The following is a 7,710-nucleotide window of genomic DNA, read 5'->3' on the forward strand; positions in this document are numbered from 1 at the left end:
ATTCTGTAGGTTGTCTTTTTGGTTTCTTGATAGTATCCTTTGATGTACAAAAGTTCTTAATTTTGATGAAGTCCAATATCTCTATTTTTTCTTTTGGTTCCTGTGCATTTGCTATCATGTCCATGAAATCATTGCTAAGTCCAATGTCATGAAGATTTTCCCCAATGTTTTCTTCTCAGAGTTTTATAGTTTTAGCTCTTAAGTTTAGGTCTTTGATTTATTTTGAGTTAATTTTTGTATATAGTGTAAGAGAAGAGTCCAACTTCAGTCTTTTGCATGTAGATATCTAGTTTTTCCAGTACCATTTGTTGAAGAGATTGTCCTTTCCCCATTCAACGTTCTTGGCAAACTTCCCAAAAATCAATTGACCATATATGTGAGGATTTGTTTTTGGGCTGTGAGGTGAGATTTTAAGAATGAACAGGAGTTAACTAGGTGACAAAAGAGAGAAAAATTCCTCTAAGTAGAGAAACAGTAGGTATTGACTTTCTTTACAAGGAATGTAGCTTTGCTATCTCATTTTTCTATTCCTTTTACATATACCGCATTAAATTAATCTGGTATTTGAAATCTCTTTTGGGGGAGATTCTGAGTTATTTACTTTACTCTGGAGTCTCCAGCAGAATAACACAGGGTGGCACTAAATCCACTCTCCTTATCTTTTAACCAATGTGATCATAAATGTGCCACTTTTTTCCTTCTAGTATCCAACAGGTAGCAGTGATTCAGAAAAGCACCACTCACAAGGCCAAATATTAATTCTCATAGATAGTAGAGAACAAAATTACAAGTAAGGACCTAATTATCTAACAATTAGTGAAGCCCCCTTAACCATAATAAAATTAGCAATTATATTATTATGAAGAGCAGTGTTAGAAAAGCTCCTTCCAGGCAATTAAAAGATTTGAGGGAGGGAAGAAAGGGGGGCTGGTGCTGTCAGTAGAGATTTAATGAGAGTTAACATAGCAAATTTCTGTAATTTACACTAGTTTTATTTAATGTTTTACATTATCTGTCAAATGTCTCTACTTCATTAATCTACTATGAATGGAATGAATGAATGTGATCCAGTTAAGAAATTTACTCTATTGTCCAATACAGAAATAAACCATTTCATGTTTTCATTTAAAGTGATTAAAGTCTTTAAGCCTATATTTTTGTTGGATTTGAATGTGACTATACCATGATTTTTTTTATGATCTGCCACTTCCACAATGCATCCTCCTGGGTTTATAATAAATAAAAAGTGAGCTCATTTCTAAATTTTATCCCTTTTCATGATTGCTGCTTTAGCTACACAAAGACTCAGATGAAGCCTTGAAATAAATGATCGCTTGTAAGAGCCTAATCAATTTTGTAGACAGGTCAACATCATCTTCCCATCTCTCCTTGGGTTGTGAAGATGTGGAGAAAGAGAGGGGAAGGAGAGGAGGAGAGGTGGGAAACAGGGAAGGATGGTGATTTTCTCCTTTCATTTGTGTGTGTGTGTGTATTTAAACTCCATGGTTTAAATGTTTCAAAATTATATATTTAATTTTAACGGTATTATTTTGTACTGTTACTGATGGTTCCATCTCTATTTGAGAAATTAAACGGTCAAGTGCCCCCAAGATACTGTCTTTTTTATGTAAATATTTCTAGAAATGCAAAAGACAACATTTCATTTAAGTATATTATAAAATGTGAAAGAGACTTTTTGTTACTTGCTGCATGAAGAAATTTCACAATGTACTTATTCCACTGATTTACCGTAGAAATCGTTCTAGAATATTATGCTTATTAGGAATTGTACTTGGTTTGACATCTGTCACTTTCATTATGCTGTCTATACCTTAATGCTTCCTTGTTATCTTTTATATATTTATCTTTGGATGAGTGAACTATACCATTTGCTTCTGTCTTCTATCTATGATTTGTAAGGTTAACACCTTCTTTTAAAGATAATCTTACATGATAATTTTAAAACATTAAAATTCTTCTAACCTAATTATGCCAACAATAACTGCTGACTTCTTTTGATGGATGTCAAGGAAGTTAACCCTGATGGCATCCCCATCTTTGCTATTTCCCTTTCATGTTTTGCATTATACTAGTCTGGAGTTTAAAATTTCCTTTAAAAAAAAGACTTTCTTTTTATATTTACATTGAATATTTTACTTTTGTTGCCATAATTACCCTCAATTACTTAATTTTCCTTTTATTATTGGTTAGTGATTTGCAGGTTTGTATTTTGTTTTGTATTTTATTTATCCTACAATTTTAGATAGTTTCAGTGATTATAATGACTTTTTCTCAATCACAACTTCCCTAATGAAGAATGCAATTGCTTATTCATGTCTTAATTGTTCAGAGTACAATTGTATCTTGCTGGAAAACAGACCTGAGTGGTAAATGTTCTAAGAATTTGCAGATCTGAGAATAACCTTATCTTGCCTTTTGAAAAGAATAAAATCTTGGCTGGGGATATAATATTTGAGTCTATATCCAATAGAGATGTATGAAACTGCAGGTAATAAAAATCACAATTACAGGTGCTTATTTTTCTCCTGTAACAAGAAGAGTATGCGGTTGCTGGCTTTGGCTCAGCTGCCAATATGGCTGCTGCAGGTCTAGCCATCATGTCTGTGGTAGGCAGAATAATGGTCTCCAAAGATATTCACATCATAGTCCTTGGAATCTGTTATGTTAGTTTACATGGTGAAGGAGAATAAAGGTTGCAGATAGAATTAAGGTTGCTAATCAACTGACCTAGAGATGGAGAGATTATCCTGGATTATCCAGATGTGGGCCCAATATAAACACAAGGGTCCTTATAAGTGGAAAAGGGAGACAGAAGACGGTCAGCATGAGGACTCAGCCCAACATTGCTGGCTTTGAAAATAGAGAAGGCCATGAGTTAAGGAATGCAGTAGCCTCTAGAAGTCACACTAGAAAAGTCAAGGAAATACATTCTCCCTAGATCCTCCAGAAGGAATGCAGCCCTGTCTACACTTTTTTTTTTTTAGTCCAGTTAGACCCATTTTGGACTTCTGACCTCCAAAACTATAATATATTACACTTGTGTGGTTTTCAGCCGTTGGGTTGTTTGTGGCAATAATAGGAAACCAGTGCAATGTCCAAGGGATGATTTCAAAGCAAGACAAAGGGGAAAGGGCCACATTAGTCTGTGTATTTTTATCAGAAACTAAAAGCTTTCTCATAAGTGCCCCCAGCAGAATTCTGTTTTCTTCTCAAGAACCAGATTAGGTCTGGTATCCACTCAGAACTGGAAGAAAGGCTGGGAGGGCAATTATTCAGCTTCCCAGCCTGTGTTTCAGGCAGCTAAGGAGAAGAGTTGGGAATGGCTTTTCAGAAGCTGATCAGTAGTGTTTTATCCTTTCCATCTGAAAACTCTGAAGGTATTATTCCACTGCCTTTTCATTAATCAATGCCCCAGAGAAGAAATGTGAATGTATCTTGATCTTAATTCTTATTAAATGTAGTCTTTTATGTGTAAACTTACGTGTATGTGTAAACTTACAAGGAACCAATGGAAAACTTTTACCAGAATATATCTTGGTATTGGTTTCTGGTTATCAGTTTTGCTTAGAAGATAGCAAAATCTGTAAATTTTCAGTCTCATGACTCTGTTTAGTTAATTCAACTATTTAATAAATATGTGTTAAGTACTTCATATGTGCCAGATGCTAACATAAATTTCTTGAACTTTGTCTTAGTTTTTTTTCCCCTCTTGTGTATGTGATGTGTCTTCTCATTCTGAAATTACTGTCATTTTAAGGTTAGAATTCCATACTGTATTTTCTAGACCTTTTACCTTCTCTGTTATTTTAAAAATAATCTATTTATGTCTCACAGCTTGAATGTGTTCCAAGGTTCATATTATATTTCACTGGTTTGTTTTTCCCAAACTTTTGTCATTTTTTTTCTTTCTGCATGACTGAGATTTTATTTTAGCTATTGTGCTTTTTCTTCCCACTCCCTTTTTATCCCAACCTTTAAAAATAGTTTCTGTATCTGCTTTTAACTCACTAAGAATATAAAGTGGAGACTTTTTCTTGAAACTCTTATATCGTTACCCCCTCCCACTTTGCCTCAGATTTTTAAAACACCTCAAGTTTCCTTGCTGTTGTTTACTCATTCTTGATATTGACTTGTTCCCTTTGTTATTGGTGCTTGAAGGTCTGATGGGAGAGATTCCAGAATCCTGCATGAATGTAGAGAGAGAGATATAATCTAAGAGAAGGAACATCCAGCAGCCTGAGAACCAGGAAACACTCCAGCCACATCTAGAGCTGGAGGCAAATCTTGCAGCAACGCAGGTCACCCTTCCTGTTTGGGGGGTGTGGATATTTTCAGAGAACACTATGTGAGACCAGAGCTAGAGGACAAGACTGGGTTTGACTGGAAGAGCAGACTGTGGGACCGTCTGCTCCATGTTGTAGATCATCACATCTCCTGTCTGGGTCTGAAGTAAGAGGACACAGCTCAGACAAGGGAGGGAACAGTGCGGTGTCCTGTCCTGCACATGGGGACAGCCCAAATTCTTATTAAAATCTAGAATGTTTTCAAATCTTACTGTTTACATGAGTAACTGTAGAGGATTTGTTATTTGTGTTTTGAGGTGGTGTCATAGGCATTTTAGTGAGAGGAGGCTCCTAACATTTCCATTCATTCCACTAACTTCCTAGGACTCATCTTTGAACACTAAAAATATGTATTAAAGATGATGTTCTTGGGGGGAAAATACTGGCAAGGATGGCCTGTGAAAAGCCTCCATCTTTGTAGATTGCAAGAAAAGATGTAGATAATTGTGATCATTTTAGCTCACTTGAGGTAGAGGCTGCGCATTGCGGGTCTAATATTCTTTGTCTCCTCTAACTAACACAACTTTAATTTTATTTGGTGCAGCATGCATTTCCCAATCCCTTTCAGGTAGGTGTGGTCATGTGACACAGTCTTCCGGAAATATGTATATATATAAGAAGCCCCTGTGTGGAGCTTCCAGAAAGTTCTTAAAAGTTGCTAACTCGGCTGAAGCTATGCCCTTTATTCTGTGCCCATTTTCTTTTTCTTGGCTGAAACTAATGGACATTATAACTGGTGCTCTGGCTGACATGCAGAGAACCTGAGAACAAGGCTTCACCCTAAAGAGGGAGGGGTACAAACCTAAGTCTTGTTGACCTTGGGCTTCCATAGCATTCCTGGATTGCTCAATTTGTTTAAACTACTGCTGGACAACTTTTCTGTTACATGCAGCCAAAGTCAATCTCTAATTGACAAAACATTCTATTATGAGACAAGAGCCTTCCTCTTTCTCCCTGTGTACTAATACCTCTGCATGTCTTTTTGTTGTTGCTTGGTTAAAGTAATGCCAAAGTGTAAGACTCTCATGGGGAAACTTTAAAGCTCACTCACTTTCAGTGAGCATCCAGGCTATCAATCACCATTGGTTTACAAATCAGTTGCAAACTAGGTTTGTCTTTCAAACAAATCAGTATTGTAGGAGAACCCTAGAACAATCTAGAAGTTTCTGAACAGAAAAAAAAATGGTTTCGTTGTATAAATGGACATTTGATACTTTTATTGGGTAAAATGTTTGGAGACCAGACTCCAGCTTTTGGGAAATAAGATGCACCTAGAGGCCACAGGGCATCGAGACAGTTCAGGGAAGGGCCTGGGACCCTGTGAGGTTGTGCATCTGGATCTATAACTAATGTCTTGGAATAAGAGATCTGGGGGCTCAGCAAATTCTTTTACTGCTTTTTACTAGAAGTCCTACCACCGAAATTGCTTATAAAGCTCTTTGTTTATAATAACATCAGCTTGCATTAGCTGTTCTAAAGGGAAATAAGGAAGAAGAAAATTGTGCACCCTTAGGGAGTGATAGAAGTTGAAGAGAGAAAAGCCCAAGGAGGCAAAAACGGGAAAAAAAGAGAGCAGATCCAATCAAAGAGCCATCGCAAACCACCTAGAGTTTTCTACTTACAAGCAACTTTTGGCTCCAAATTTACATTATAGTTGGTTGTGCCCCAAGATAATGAATTCTGTGAGCCACTAGCTTTACTAGGTCCTGCCCTTCGGCACAGAACAAGTTTAAATACTATCATTTTTTATTTACTCATTCTAAAACACTTCTAATTTTCAGAGTTTCAGAGCAATGGGAAGAAAAAATGCAGCTAGACTCACTAGTGCCAGCGGACTTATTAAATACGTCCCAATGCAGAATCATTCACCATCATTAGGCTTATTAATTGACTCCAAATATTGGGAGTGAACACCCCCTTGCCAAGTGGGGACTAGTTCAGTCGCCTTTTTCTTTCCTTCCATCACTCATTCAACCAATTCATTAAAGCCTATTTGTTTCTCCCAGGTGCCTCCTAATGAGTTTCATTGTTTTGTTTAGTGTGCTTGTTGGCTCACAGATCTCTTTCACAACTTTCCTTGGTTTCTGAATGCTCCTTAAGTACCAGTTTCATCAGCTCATTCGCAGCTAGTGCTTTAATAAACGCGTCTTGGATAAAAGAACGTAGGACAATACCATGGGACAGGGTGATATCGGGAGGGGAAAAGGCCCGAGGGAATTCCACCAGATGCCTTGTGTTCTTGTAAGAACCAGCAGGTGGTAGCAACACTTTGCGGGAAGGTCCCCCCCAGCGCTGTAGGCCCGGAACAATAGACCCCAAATCCTGCCCTCGGTTGAGAAGAGGCTAGAGGTGGGCGGGAACATCTTTCCTCCGGGCGCCCCCTCCGTTCCTCGACCCCTCCTTCCGAGCACCCGTTGCGAGTACCTTCCACCGCCTCTCATCCCTGTGGGGAAGTTCTCTCTGGCGAGCGGGCAAGGCAGGCGGCACCCAGAGGTGCAGCAACTTGCCGGGGCCGTGCAAAAGCCAGACACCGACATCAGGACTTCCCCTTTCAGACCCAAGCCTCCCTGCCCTTTCGGAGAGTGGAAAGAGGGAAGGTGGAGTCAGAAGCCCCAACCCAGGGTCACTAAAACAGAGGGGAGGTTAAGGCTAAATCAGAAGCACTTTCATACCCAGACGCCCCCCTCCCTGGCTGCCTAACCACTCCCACCACCCACGTACCCTCTGAGACCTCTCAGTTTGTCTTTCCCTCCGGCCCCTTCTTTTCCTTCTTTCTCCTTTTCCTCAGCTCACGCCCACCTGAGTTCAAACCTGAGTAGGAACTTTAGTTCCTAGAGCTGAAGCAGAAAAGCATGGCAGCGAGAGGGCGCGGGTGTCTGGACGGCTGCCGCCCTGCCCTGCCCTGCCCTGCCCTGCCCTGGGCATCGGCCGCCCGCCACATGCGCTTCACTCCCGGGTGCCCGAGCCCGCGCCCGCCCCAGGGGTTTTCAACACATCTCCTAGCCGCCCAGCTTCCCGCCTTCTCCAGGCCGCTCACGCGTGCCGTCTCCGTGCCCACGTCCCTTCCGCCCCCGGCCCAGCGCACAGGCGGGCCCAGGGCGAGCCCCGCGCCTCCACCTCGCTCTCCCTCGCGCGCCAGGGCCGCGGAGGGGCGCCCCGCATCGCCGCCTAGGCCGGGAGGGCGGGCTCGGCTCCCCGGAAGAGCGGAGAGGGAGGGCGGCCGCGGGGCCCGGAGAGGGGCGGGCCGGGCTGGGAGGGACGCGGAGGGGGCGGGCCGGGCTGCGCTCGCTCCAGCCGCCGCTCCAGAGCAGAGCAGCGGCCGGCGGGACGCGCGACCGAGCGCGGC

This window comes from Ceratotherium simum, chromosome 1 (genome assembly GCF_057802395.1).
Source record: "Ceratotherium simum simum isolate JZ-2026a chromosome 1, ASM5780239v1, whole genome shotgun sequence".
Taxonomy (NCBI): Eukaryota; Metazoa; Chordata; class Mammalia; order Perissodactyla; family Rhinocerotidae; genus Ceratotherium; species Ceratotherium simum.